The sequence below is a fragment of the Misgurnus anguillicaudatus genome, chromosome 20 (assembly GCF_027580225.2).
Source record: "Misgurnus anguillicaudatus chromosome 20, ASM2758022v2, whole genome shotgun sequence".
NCBI lineage: Eukaryota > Metazoa > Chordata > Actinopteri > Cypriniformes > Cobitidae > Misgurnus > Misgurnus anguillicaudatus.
The window spans coordinates 5,009,709-5,025,179 of record NC_073356.2 but is presented as its reverse complement, the minus strand read 5'-3'; the positions used below and the strand labels follow the sequence as shown (position 1 = coordinate 5,025,179).

General features: G+C 39.0%; 1 long non-coding RNA gene across 1 annotated transcript; it reads left to right on the top strand.

Moving 5' to 3' along the window:
* Positions 1 to 23: 23 nt before the first annotated feature.
* On the top strand, positions 24 to 647 carry LOC141351374 (uncharacterized). The gene is made up of 4 exons (XR_012359616.1): positions 24 to 89; positions 170 to 220; positions 365 to 409; positions 500 to 647. It is a non-coding gene; the product is annotated as an uncharacterized lncRNA (long non-coding RNA).
* Positions 648 to 15,471: the final 14,824 nt, after the last annotated feature.

The following is a 15,471-nucleotide window of genomic DNA, read 5'->3' as shown; positions in this document are numbered from 1 at the left end:
CTATAGAGTTGGATCCTACAAGTTTTAACCCTGTAACTGTTCTCGCAACAAAATTGGTAGCTGGAAACTGGCAACTCGTTAAGAACAAGGTACATTGCCCTCAGCATTCAACACTGTTTTCTGACAACTGTCATCAATACAAAAATATTATGTTTTTGTATTTTGCCAGAATATTCCATCTCAGAGAATTACCTTGGATTGTGGAGTGTTCATGCTAATGGTATGTTACAAATGAAGCTCCAAGTTAACCTTACTTAATTACTTAATGCCACTAATGCAATCCCCAAAGGCACTGGATATAGGAAGAATTTGTAAGTGCTAGGAAATATATAATTTTAAGATAAATGTACCTTATGTGTTGCAGTGTGTACTATGCATTACTTTTGAGTGGCCATTTGATTTTACCCAGGTGAGAGCCTTTAATTTATTACAGAAATTATTTGATGACTGTTTCATTTTGTCAGTTTTGGATGTTTTTTTTGTTTGTTTGTTTCCTTAGACTGACATCCCTTTAATTCGAGAGTGCTGGCTGAAGAATTTGCATTGTGTACAGGTCATGAAGGGTGAGAATCAGATTTGCAAAACAATGTTGTTTTTCCAAAGTTTTCAGTTTCTTTGTTTTATTTTTTTAAACCATTTACTGTGTTATAAGGAAGCCTCAATAAGGTTCAAGTGGATTACATGCATGGTTGTTCCAAGGACAACTGGATTCTTATGGTACAATGTCTGACAAGTCATTAGCAATTTTTACATTGTAGAAATTTTATCTCACAGGATACCAGTGTTTATATTTCTTGTACAGGGAGTATGTGGATTTTACACAACCTGACTTCACAATCACCCTGTTAGATTTGACTTCACAATAAAAACTGTCATCCCTTACTTTTTACCCACTACATGCATATCTACAAAAAACTAAGACAAATACATAAATTGAAGAATTGGAGTTTTTGGCCAGAATCTTTTGATTTATATTTCTCTTTTCTGTTTATTGCTGACAGCTTCCAGCATCTCTTCTGGAGGACATTTTTATTGATGTGGTTCTCCAGGAGGGTGACGACGCAATTTTGAAGCTGGCCCTTGTGTGCATTCGCTTCAGGGACATTGTGACATGGGAAGGGTTCAGGAGACGAGGCCATTTTCTTTGGCTTGACAGACAGTAAGTATTAATTGCTTGTCTGTGCAGTCAATAGTTTTTGCATAACTTAAGTTACATATTTTTATAAAAATCCCCTAAAAAATGTATGTGATTTTTGCTTGATTGGCTTGTTAATGAGTTCAAGCATTGTGTATTTTTGAATGTGGGGTTTAAAAAGAAAATGTTTTATGTGTACAGGTGTCACAAATTGGACTGTTATCTCCACATACTACAAGGCGGAGTTCTACAAAATGTACACGCTGGAAACTTGTAGTCAATGTAGAGCAGTGCTTTAAGTGGGCCGGAACGCCCCGGTACTCAGTACCACTACTTCCAAAAATAGCTCTTGAGCGTACCAACACCAACGTGCTTTTAGCGTACCGGAACGCTCATTTGCACATCTGTTTAAAAATCAGAGGTTTTATTTAATCCTTTGGCTGCACTGCGGCTTTTCAGAGCGCCCTTAATGTACGCTTCCTAATTCGTCCCACCGAGAGCAGAGACTACATTACCCATACACCCTTGAGTTTACAAGTTAAAAGGGCATGCGTCGGTCAGTCAGTGTTAACGTGCTCTGGAGAGGTGTGTGTTTGTGTGTGAAACGCGCAACCATAGCTGCTCGGTTAAAATGAAAATACAATGAACACTTTGCCCTCCTTGTTTTAGCCTCTGAGTAGTAAAAGAACAAGGTCAGAATCAGAGAGAGGACTCGCTGGCTGACATCCCACCAAGCCAGAATGATATCGCTGCAGGTCAGACGCAAGCTTTATCCAATACCCTTTTGTAGGTACGTGTTAATCTCTGCTGTCGTGGCTGTCAGTTTGGTTCCCCTCAACGCAACTTCGGATTTCCTCAGACGATGTGCAGAAAACATTCTTGAAATTGTAATATACCTTTAGTTTAATTGCTGAACTACAAGTGAACGAAATTTCAATGAATTTGAACGACGTGCACAGTAGTTTTACCACCCGCAAAATGGAAAACAATGGGACAAAATATATGACTTTCGAGTTTCAAATGGCCAGTATTTTTTTATTCTTGAACCCATAGATCATGGTCTTGGTGTCATTTTTTAAGTTTTTTTCAAGCTCTTTCTATTTGAACAACTAGTTTTAGCATTTAACCATGCTGAAAATTTTACTCACATATCTACCTTTTGCACATTTTATTTATGTTCAAAAGCTCTACAGTAGCTCTTTCTAATGGTATTTTTTCAAAATCCCTTTGCACATTTTATTTATGTTCAGTAGCTATTTCTAGCTCAAGCAAATCCACAAACTTATAAAAGGATTTATTATTTTTTACAAGGTTGTCTGTTGACTGCTGAATATAAAACCCCTTCAATATAGAAGTCGAGTCAGCAAAAAAATAAATAAATAAATAAATAGAGTACCGGCACCTCTTTTGGGCCACTAAAAGCACTGATATAAAGACATCTACAAACACTGCACTCCAGGTATGCATTGTTGATTGTTGCCGTGGAGTGTTTGGCTTTCAATGATGAATTAAAACATTTAAAAAATAATGAACATTGAAATAATTTCCTTTCTTTGCTAACCCACGGGATATATAGGTCCTGGGTATACTGGGACCTGTTGGCTTTTTGAGGCAAAGTGTAAGATCTGGAGCCAAAGTGAAGCCCTTTTCTGCAAGTCTGAACCGCAAAAGCACCAACAGAGAGGGAACGCCTCGGGTCCGCAACTTCAGAGAATTTAACAACAAATCACGTGGAGAATGCGGGCATTGATTCCGCTACCTCTCGCATGCTAAGTGAGCGCTCTACCATTTGAGCTAATTCCCCTTGCGCCCAATGTGTGACTGCTTTGGCTTTTTGGAAGCTGGCTGCTACATGGTGGAAAATGTTTCCCAGGGGGCCGGTGGGGTTCCCCGATTGGTTCGTTGGTCTAGGGCAGTGTTTTTCAAACTTTTTCAACCCAAGGACCACTTTATCTTCCAATTTTTTTCTGAGGACCACCTAACAAAATCTCACTCTAACACACCCCCAAAAAAACAACATAATAGGAAAGATAAGCTAAATTTAAGTTTAATATGCAACTGTTTTAAGTCAAAAACTAATTTTTTAAACACAAATGCAATGCCATGTTCAGAAATTATTAAATGAATTTTATTTATTTTGAAAAAGTAAATGTGAAATGAGTTGCAGCTTAATATGAACAACAAACCGCACATGTGAAAAAAACTGCAATTAAACATACTGTAACAGCCTAGGTTCCACTGGCTATCATTCCAAAGAGCCAAGAGCTGAGGTGGTGGGTATATGAAGTCTATGGTTGTAACTATGGTAACAATAAAATGCTGAAAAAAATGTTCCCCTTAATGTCCAAAATCACTGAAATTACAGGGATTTTACACATTAAACAAAAACTAGTACATTACAAAACTAATAGATATGTGGATTTTAGCTGCTTTCAGTTGACGCTTGATCTTTTCTTTTGACTCCTCTTTGGTTTAGCCACAGATCCATTTTTACGTTATTAAAACAGAATGGCAAGAACTGATATCACAGTTTCACAAGTGCATTAAAAATCTACTTAAAAAAGTTGTGATTGTATAAACACTAGCCTAGTTTAGGTCATCTTTTGGCGGACCACTGGGGAGGTTCCACAGACCACACTTTGAGAATTACTGGTCTAGGGGTATGATTCTCGCTTAGGGTGTGAGAGGCCCCAAGCTCAAATCCCGGACGAGCCCACCTTTAAACTCGTCTCTCGGAGCTTTAACACACAACATGTTGTGTATGGCAATCCGGGCAGTAGAAAAACGTCAACGAGAAACACGCAAAGGACATCAGAGGCTCCCCAACGCCTTGGTATTTCCAGGTAGATACCGTGTCCGAGGCAGTCTGGGTTTCTAATCCCCATACCCTTTATGCTTTCTACAGTGGGGCAAAAAAGTACCCAGTCAGCCACCAATTGTCCAAGCTCTCACACCCAAAAAGATGAGAGAGGCCTGCAATCCCCGCCAAAGGCACACGTCAACCATGAGAGACAAAATGAGAAAAAAATCCAGAAAATCACATTGTCTGATTTTATTGGGAATTTGTTTGTAAATTATGGTGAAAAATAAGTATTTGGTCAATAACAAAAGTTTATGTCAATACTTTGTTATATACCCTTTGTTGGCAATGACAGAGATCAAACGTTTTCTGTAAGTCTCCACAAGGTTTTTACACACTGTTGCTGGTAGTTTGGTCCATTCCTCCATGCAGATCTCCTCTAGAGCAGTGATGTTTTAGGGCTGTCGCTGGGCAACTCAGATTTTCAACTCCCTCCAAGGATTTTCTATGGGGTTGAGATCTGGAGACTGGCTAGGCCACTCCAGGACCTTGAAATTATTCTTACGAAACCACTCCTTCTTTGCCTGGGCGGTATGTTTGGGATCACTGCCATACTGAAAGACCCAGCCACGTTTCATCTTCAATGCCCTTGCTGACGAAAGGAGGTTTTGAGTCAAAATCTCACGATACATGGACCCATTCATTCTTTCCTTAACTCGGATCAGTCGTCCTGGTCCCTTTGCAGAAAAACAGCCCCAAAGCATGAGGTTTCCACCCCCATGCTTCACAGTAGGTATGGAGTTCTTTGGATGCAGCTCAGCATCTTTCTCCTCCAAACACAAGAAGTTGAGTTTCTACCAAAAAGTTATGTTTTGGTTTCATCTGACCATATGACATTCTCCCACTCTTCTTCTGGATCATCCAAATGCTCTCTAGCAAACTTCAGACAGGTCCGGACATGTACTGGCTTAAGCAGGTGGACACATCTGGCACTGCAGGAATTGAGTCCCTGGCTGCATAGTGTGTTACTGATGGTAGCCTTTGTTACTTTGGTCCCAGCTCTCTGCAGGTTATTCACTAGGTCCCCCCGTGTGGTTCTGGGATTTTTGCTCACCATTCTGGTGATAATTTTACCCTACGGGATGAGATCTTGCGTGGAGCCCCAGATCGAGGGAGATTATCAGTGTTCTTGTATGTCTTTCATTTTCTAATAATTGCTCTCACAGTTGATTTCTTCACACCAAGCTGCTTACCTATTGCAGATTCAGTCTTCCCAGACTGGTGCAGGTCTACAATTTTGTTTCTGGTGTCCTTTGACAGCTCTTTGGTCTTGGCCATAGTTGAGTTTGCATTCTGACTGTTTTAGGTTGTGGACAGGTGTCTTTTATACTGCTAACAAGTTCAAACAGGTGCCATTAATACAGGTAACAAGTGGAGGACAGAGGATCCTCTTAAAGAAGAAGTTACAGGTCTGTGAGAGAAAGAAATCTTGCTTTTTTGTTATTGACCAAATACTTATTTTCTACCATAAATTGCAAATAAATTCTTAAAAAATCAGACAATGTGATTCTCTGGATTTTTTTCCTCATTTTGTCTCTCATAGTTGAAGTGTACCTATGATGAAAATTACAGGCCCCTCTCATCTTTTTAAGTGGGAGAACTTGCACAATTGGTGGTTGACTAAATACTTTTTTGCCCCACTGTACCAGAGGGCTTGCTGTTTTAACAAACGATGAGTTAATTTCAAGCAACACAATTGACTCAACCCAAAAAATGAACCAGGCTATTCATCCTACTCCCTCCTGGCCAGGAAAGGCACACCATCCTGTCTAGTGGGCCTGGGTAGGTACCCTGATGTGCCTGGAGCTATGAGAGTTAAATATAGAACCAGGCTAGTGATGCATGTGTCCAATTTAGTTTACTGCCTTAACATAAAGTTTATTCTCTAACAGTCGTTGTAAAACCCTGCGAACATGCTGAGTGTGCACCCGCATAGAAGGGGAAAAGATGAGAATTTCATCAAGGTACACAAAGACAAATTTATTAATCATAAATTTTCTCAACACGTTGCTAACCAGAGCCTGGAAGACAGAAAGCACGGACGTTAGACCAAACGGTAAAACAAGATATTCAAAATGCCCCATGTGTGTATTAAATCACTAATATATTTGTTTATAGCCTCTCTTTCAGGACTCGACAGGGAATAAAGGTGACCCTTCGGCGGAGAAGTGCCAGGGAGGAGTTCAATAGCAGCATCGTAAGGACGGTGAGGAGCCAAGGAGGTAGCTCTGGCTTTACTTAACACCTGACGCAGATCCAATTATTTAGCCGGGACCCCAACCAGATCGACCGCTTGAAAGCCAGCGAGAAGCACCCTCCTCAGGCGAGGAAAAGACACAAACATACAATATAGTAAACACAAGAAAACCAATAAAATGCATTAATTGGCAGTGTTACCATAACTTAATAGCAATTATTACATTTAACTGTAATACGTACACATAACCGTATTACATGATTCAGCACTTACAGTTTTTTACAGACGCTAGGACAAATTTCTCAATACTTAGGTCACTTTTGCAAAACTCTTCACAGTTCTCCTAACCAACTTTCAGCTTGGCAAAGCAGTTCATTTCACATTCAAAATGCACTACAACTACCAAAACACTTTATTCAGGTCTCAAATTAACTCATTCTTCCAGAACACTAGCAAAGATTGACAGTCGACAAACACACTTTGTCACCTACAAAACAATGACCTAAAAAACCCTAACAAGTTACGACATGTAACATTATACAATGTTTTCTTGTGTAAAACAAGGACAAATCTCTGTTTATAATTTACTGCAATATATGTTACTGGAATTAATCAGACATGATGCAGAATTCGTCAATATTTTATGTTGTTTATTTATTTTATTTTTTGCACTGATTAATTCCAAAATACAAGAATTTGTATACACACTATCCACTGATATATACAATAGTAATGCTAATTTACTCAGTCTTCTCCATTTGGCCAATTGTTTTCATAGCATTTAATTTTAAGATTTAAATTATATTTTATTAAAATATTACTGTAGAAGTGTAGTGAATTGCTGTCTTATTCAGTTTTATATCATGTTATTGTTTTGAACATAAGTTTGACAGTTTTGAAAACAGTATGTAAGCATGTGCAAATTGGCGCATACGTACAAAGGTTTTTGGCAGTTGTTGTGTCTGAGTGAGAAAATAATTCATGAAATTTTAGAGATGTAGTTATTGAATGCATTTTGTATCAAATGTCAGTAGCTTTTACCTATTGTATGTTTTAACTAACCAGATTTTAAACAAAGGCTATGAAATAATTCATGCTTTTAACTATATCACGTGGTTTCAGACTCGATCGGAATCGGACGTTACCTTCCGATCAGGACTCGGATACATATGCAGGGTTTAAATTGGGCCAGGACTGCACACATACTGAAGGTCTCGCTATGCTCAGCGCCACACACGCTGTGCTGGTATGTGTGAAGTGACGCGAATAATGACGTATAGGCTTCACACACTCGTGCATGCGTGACAAAACCGGGTTTTTACCGCTCATTTAAACGATGCGTCGATCGTTTTTGTCACTATGTGCTCAGTTAATCTACATCAGTACGCAGCTCCCTGTCTCACTCAGAACCTCAAGAACGCGCATTCGCGCAGGAGGATCACATTACACATTGTAGAGATGAGAGATAGAGAGATGTAAGAATGGTGCACACGTCGAAAAAACTAAATAGAAGTCCAGACAAAACAAAGTATTAAAGTATGTATAGCCATGTCATTCATCTTATTACAATATGTTAACTAGATAACTGGATACAACTTATTGTATAGTTTAATAAAATAATGCATTTTGATTATACAAATCAATTACGACCTAACTATAGTGATTGTTTAACTAACTGATTTATAAGACATGGCCTATTGCTGAATCAGTATGTTGTTTTTCTTGTTAATTGAGTCTTTTTGGGTAGCCTGTCTTATGCCTAGAATTAGTCAAAGAGCTTGAGTCTTATAACTTCCTTCAAAGGTTAATCAATTGTGCATAATGACATGCGCAACAAATGCATATAGGGTGTCAGACTCATAGATTTGCATAATTTAAAGTTCAGGTTTTAAAGTTTGGGTCAACCTGTGGCACAGCTTTAAAGCTGAAACTTATAAAATCCTATCAGAGGTCCAAAATGAGCACTAAGTAACCGAGTGGCACTCTTACATCCGACTACGCCACCGGGCTTATCCCCGGAAATCGTTAGACACAGAACCTCAGGTTCAATAATCAATAAATACAAGAACAGAGACGTGACCTTCAAGTTCAACAATTTTATTGTTTATCATTAATAAAATTTCACCAAAATAGATCAGGATTTTCCCAGTTTATTCACAATAATTTAAAAATAAACATTCAATTTAAAAAGGGGTAAATGTCAGTTCAAATATTAAAATATAACCCACCAGTTATAGTTCCAGGTTAACCAGGCCTGCGCGAAGGAGAAAAGGGCATCAAGGGACAGGAACTCACCGCCTCGAGCACACACACGTGATGCAAATCACACGTTTAAATAAAAGTGCAGTGAACAATGCAAATAATTCTACACACTAAACTCAACATCCATGCAGTGCAGGACACCTCATACCACAGGCAGTGGGGAAAACCCAGATGACCCCAAAGAGAAAGAACTCCACGCAGGCTGGCTCCTAAAACACAGAGAAGTTGATTAAATTCTCCCCGAGTCACAGTGCTTGAGGTCTTGGCGGTTGGTACAATACATACAAAACAAAATCAAAATAATAAATTAATGAAATGAGTGATTTCCAAAACAATCAATGTATAATAATAAATTAATATAATGAATAATTTCCAAAACAATCAATATATAATCAACTCAAATAACACAATTTAATCCTAAGCAAAACAGCAGGGCCTAAGAATCAGAGGTCCATGTGTACAAAGTTCCACAATGGAAAATCTGTTAAACAAAACAGAAAAACAAACCACATTTAATCAATTACATTAACATTAAATATAAATTACCAGAGCACTTTTGAAATACCTCCCCAATGAAGGTTCTTGCACTACAATTGTCATGACCTGATCTCTCTATTTCTTGTCTTATCCGAGTTTGCTCATACATTCTATTTAGTGTTTTATTTCCTCCTTTTGTCTCAATTCACCTTCTTTTTATTAAATTCCTTTCTTACAAAAAGAAACTTACCTTAAAGAATCTTTACCAGTCAAAATTATTCCTAGAAACACATATCTCATATCTCCAGACAGCAGATGTTTACAGAACAGCTAGTACGTTAGCTTAGCATACCATCAAAACACTACAAATAAAAGCATTTATAATAAAACTCACATTATAACATCAAAAGTCGAGTGCTTAAACAATCATGCGTGATCTGATGTGGCTTTGGATCATAAAATAAGACCAAAAATAAAAAATTTTATGCTATTTATGCTGTTAGCTTTGCTCGATTAGCATAGCATTATAATATACAGTACTGTTATGAAAATACCAGACATAGCGTTAAAAATACAGACAAACCATATATAATCTTAATCGTGTTTATTGTCTCCATGGTTTTAAAACATCAAAACATCTTTATTTGCATGTTATTATAAAAACAGCGATCGATCGTTGCACGTCACTGTTCAAGTTCACGTCTGACAGCTGAGCTGAGCTCTGACGTCTTGCTTTATGAAAGTTTTCATATTGAGAGTTTCAGACTTTAGCGCCCTCCGGCTTCACGTATGAATGAAACAAACTGAGTGTGAATGACTGCTGACTCCAGCTTGCTCATATCGCCATGTTTGGAATAAAAATGGGTGAAATATTACCCCCCCCGCAGAAATTTGAAGTAAACATATAAAATTGAAGTAATATTTCTCCAAACTAACAGTAATTTAAATTATGTAAATAAATAGCTCTTCAGTACATCCACGCCCTCGCGCAGGCTATCAGGTTCTCTAAGCGAATTCACGCATTTTAGACCATAAAACATTTTTTGTTACATACAGCAAACATCTCCTCACTATCTGCTTGCTTCATGTCCGCAGATCAAACTGTAAAAAAAGCGATCTCTGTAGACAGCCCAGCCTCCACAAACTGCAATAAAAACAAACTGGCCAAACCTACACCAGAAACCATAACAAAGTGTTCTAACCAATAAACGCCAAGAAGGATTTGGGGGTTGGGTTTGGGCGCGTTCATGAAAGCACGGAAGGGAGGGGGAGGAGTTAACTACGCTCAGTTTGTTTGAAAACACATTTCAAAAATCAACACACAGATTTGCTTAGAGAACCTTTAATGATATTGCACAAATGTTCTCTGTCTCTTCAAAGGTCTTCATTAATTAGTGGTTTGTTATAAGGCTCAGTTATACATCACGTCTCTTCTAACTGCACAGAAAAATTAATCAAATGATGTGCGTTTGAGTCAGATTTGTATGAAGAATATGTGACTGTCTATGTCACTGGCAAAAGAAAACTTTGCCAACCAAATGTTTGCCAAAAAGCCTACATGTGTACTGTATGACATCAAATAACTGTCAGAGCACTGAGAATCCCTGTCATGTTACTTCATTATCATAAAGTATGTTCAGCTTGAAGTCCAGCAATCTACAGGTTTTAGTATTTCCTGCGCCTGACAGAAAATCCCCCCTCTGCAGGATCCCGCAGAATTTTGGAAGTGCTTGCGGCATTCTTCTCTCTGAGATGCACATTTTTAAAGGCCACATCTGTACACACTTACAAAAGTGAAATAGCAAAGTTTTTAAAACTGTAGTCAGACCATTATAAAATAAGCTATAGTAATAGAATTTACCAAACACAAAGCTAAGCTAATGTCAGCAGTTTTCCATGAAGCAAACCAACAGGGCGACAGCAGCAAACAATCAAAATTCATGGAGGAAAAACCAGGCTTAGCCTGTAGGGCCAGTTTTACCTTGACACATTACAGCTGCAATGCGTAACATTTTATTCAAATGGATGCTTGTAATAGTGATTATTATTTTATATTGGTTCATAATTGTTGGGTCTGATTTTCTGGCAGATTTTAAGCAACTGAAGAATGATTTAAAGGAATTCTTCAGACAATTTAAATTTGAATATATTATTAAATTGGGTCACCTATGTAGTAGAAGTGTGAAGTTATTTTAGAAATTGGTGCCTTCTAGGCCGAGAAAAGCCAGAAAATTTGGTTTTTGGCTTATGTGGATGAAAAACACCAAATCCCAGAATGCGTTGCTTCGCTGCTCTACCAGGCCACTCTCTAGTCACGCCTATCGGTTCGAGACGGCAGGAGGGAGGGAGATTCAACTAGGCTAAATACAACTTTTACAGACACCAGTAAATGTCTCTGTGACGATTTAGTTGATATATTATTATAAATACTACCTTTTCCACATCGAAATGGTGATAAGTTGCGTTGTACCGGGATGTTTGACCAAAACCGGGAAAGGACAAGCATTAACTTTGCATAATTTGCCGCGGTGTAAACAATGGCTGCGGGCTATCAACCACCCAAAGTTTCGAGAAGACACCGATGCGGTAAAATTTAAAAACCTGAGGGTTTGCAGTCTCCATTTCAAGCTGGAAGATATCGAACCCAATGTACTCGGAATGAAGCGAAACACGCTAAAGGACACTGCGATTCCGTCTATATGTACCTTCACAGACACGACGAACAGCAGGGGCCATCTGGCATCAAAGGCATTTGTCTACGTTAGAGGTAAGACTTTTGCTAATACTCGTTTCTGATCACACAGTAGCCTTTACATAGTGATACAGTTGTAAGCAGTAAAGTTAGCAAAGTAACGTTAGATAGACAACGACATACAAGTTGGCTGTTCTCAAAATAAAACAACTGTTAGCTACCGAGCTACTTCTGGAGTTACGTAAGCACGAAAGCCTGTTGCTGTAAAGTTATTCGTTGGTTGAGATTACTGCAGATACATTTGCGAGATGTACATTATTAATTAAATAATATTTATGCTTGCTACACGTAAATACCATTGCATTTTATCTGTAAAATATAGTAATATGCAATTTATCATTGCATATTGCTGTATTGCATGTCGTTTTTATAGCTTTAGTTACTTTGCATATTCATATTCAGACTTTATTGATCCAGTGGTGAAATTCAAAAGCTACCTGCAAAGTCAAACTTCTGCTGTTATTTTGGTGAAAGTAATGCAAAAGTATTGTTCTGCATTTACTCACAGGTTTCCGGAAGAAGATGTGGAAGAAGGGGGATAAGAGAACAATGAAATCCTCCTTGCATGGACCAGGTCAGTGTTTGTTTGTAATGTGGGAGACTTTACATTGGTTTGCAAGGTTCAAAGTTACTAATTGTATTATCTTTTATAGGTCTGTCCTAAATCATATGTGGTTTTCCTGTGCAACCACTAAGGGGGACATGAAGAAGGATTCTGTGGCATTTCAAGACCTGTCATCGCTGGTCCTTAACAAAAGGCTTCTGAGAGACATGGAAAAGATGGCCCTGTTCAAACATACTGGTGAGAAGTTGCGCTTGTACACTTGATTGTTTTTCCAAATCCTAATGATCATGTTTTAATTTGTTTTATCCCTTTTTTATATCTCTTTATATAATTGCACACAGGGCCGCTGGAAGTCTTTCACAGAGCACTTTTGAAATACCTCCCCAATGAAGGTTCTTGCACTGCAATTGTCATGACCTGATCTCGTTATTTCTTGTCTTATCCGAGTTTGAGAGAGATTAGGTTGTGACAGTACGTGTCTGCCCTGAGAGAGTTGTGTGACAGGTCCTTCCGCGGTCCACGTTTCTCTCAGGGTTCGTGAATTGTTTCCCGCTCCCTTATGTTTGATTAAGCTACAGGTGTATGTTGTTAGTACTCCCTATTTAATACCCTTCTGTCCTGTCCTCCGTGCGTTGGTATTCTTCTGTGTTCCCTGCTAAAGTCTCTAGTGCATTCCCGTTCCTGGTCTTGTGTATGTTTAGGTAGTTTAGTGTTTCCAGTGTTTATGTTAGTCAGTTTAGTTTTCGTGTTTGTTATTGTATGTTTTACCCCCTCGTGGGTGTTTTGGTTCTTAGTGTCTGTATATATTAAAGTATTCTTTATTTTAAGTCTGCGTCTGGGTTTTCCTGTCTCCCTTGTGTTCCAGCCATGACAGAATACCAACGCCAAATTAAAGACCCAGCGGACTATGGATCTCAATCCTAATATCGACTATGCGGCTTTCCGTGGGACAAGACTGGTTCGACGCGGGGGAAGCAAAGCGTGGAGAGGTGCCACGGCCAGAGGGGCATTCCAGGGAGGAAGGACCTCTTTTCCAGCCCCTCTGGCAGCCATCCCGGAGCATCGGCGAGTGGGAGTGTTTTCTTCAGACAGGCCCTTCTCGTCTCTGCCACCGGTGTCCTGTCCACCCGACAGTCTCAGGGGGAAACGTGAGAGACATGCCTCCTGGGACTCGGCGTCGGGTGGTTCATCTACGGAGTTGGGTGGCCCGGCCGTACTGTCTCCCACTCCTCCGGCGCTTTCCGCTCCTCGTCCTAGACGGAAGACGAGGAGGAAGAACACCTCTCCCGTGCAACCAGTACCATCTACTTCCCCCAAGTTTCCAGAGTCGCCGGCGCGTCCCGAGTCGCCGGCGCGTCCCGAGTCGATGGACACGGAGGAATCCGCCCTTTCCGGCAGATCTGAACAGTCTTGTCAGTGTCAGTCTTCGTTTCCTGTGCCCCTTGTGCTCCCTGTGCCTCCTGTTGTTCCTGAGTCCCCTGTGCTTCCTGTGCCCCCTGTGTTCCCACGTCAGCCCCCTCCCGTTGTCATGAACTCTCGTTCTTCCCCCCGGACTTCTCCCTCTGTCACCAATACCACCAAAAAGACTCATAAGACTGTAAGGACACAAGCTGAGTTTCATAATACAAACTTTACTGTTACCCCCCCCCCTTCCATGTATATTGTTTTTGTTAGCCCATCCCAATCCTGTGATTATGTTGTCCTGTTTACCATTGGTTTTGGTTTCTGTGTTTTCCTGGTTCTTGTCTCATTTTAGGTCCTGTGTTTAGTGTCTCCTCCTGAGGGCGTCTTGAATCAGTTTCGTGTTTGTTATTTTATGTTTTACCCCCTCGTGGGTGTTTTGGTTCTTAGTGTCTGTATATATTAAAGTATTATTTATTTTAAGTCTGCGTCTGGGTTTTCCTGTCTCCCTTGTGTTCCAGCCGTGACAACAATGGTACCACACTGCCCATAGCTGTACATATCTTATCTATATGGTTCTTGCTGAATATGAATATTTATTGTGTCTTATTATTTATTGTGTTTATACACTGCATAAATCAATATTATTTGTACTACTATTAGGTTACTGCTACTACATCGCACATACATACATGCTTCATATTACATATCCATATTTGTTCTGCCCTTACAAGGTAACAGCTAATAAACTGCACACATTTATATTTTGTTTATATTACTCTAAACCACCTTCTGTAAACAGACATTATACTACTGTCTATACTGCACAATTTTTTTGCAGTTCTGGTTGGACACAAATTACACTTAGTTTTTTTTTGTACTTGTACTCTGCATAATGACAGTAACGTTGAGTCTAATCTAATTTCCTACCCTTTACAGGAGAAGTACGGTTCAACCAAATGTTCTTCAAGAGATCCAAGCAGTAGGTCTTGAAGAAAATCTTCATACCACACAGTTTGTAGATGATCATCCAGAAGGCCATTGACAAGACTCAATCCAAACATTGTGTTCAAAGTGCCAACCTCCTCACTTGCCCTGCCACAGCCTGCGCTGCCACCCAACATTGCACCAGTGCCTAAACCATCAGAGGAGGCTGCCACGACTTCTTTCAAAAGTCACTTCTGAGACTTGCACTTTCTAATAATAATAATAACATGTACCTCTTCCCCGAGTCCTATTGCTGTGTCTAATCAGATTCTGCCACCACTCTTTATATTATTATATACAGTGTTTATATATTCACATAATGTTTTTGTATATATTTTTTGCTTTGTTTTTATTTTGTGCAGGACATTTTCAGATGTAAATTATGTCATTGTTTATTTTAATGTGTGCTTTTCACTGGTGGCACAATATTTTTCCTTTGTGAATAATAAAAAATAAATTTCTTCATCTAACCCTGTCTTTTGTACACCAAATTTATACATTATAGACTTGTGGAGGCGCAATGATTACTGTACTGTTACTGTGATTTAGCTGTCATAACTTACTTTACAAAATAATTTGGGTTAAAAATAAAGCCAAATACAGTATTATGTTTGTTACACAATTTAGACTTAAACTTTTTAAAAAATGCAAGAATTCTTTCCTCAAATTGCAGTCACTCTAATGTAGCAACAATAAGGACTATAACACGAACCACAATCAATATGAGTTTTAACTTTTTATTAAAAACATAAACAATTCACACTTATAGCTCATCCAGAGCTTCATACGTTTCTTTATAGACGCTATATTATCCGTGAGGAGCTGGAAATCTACG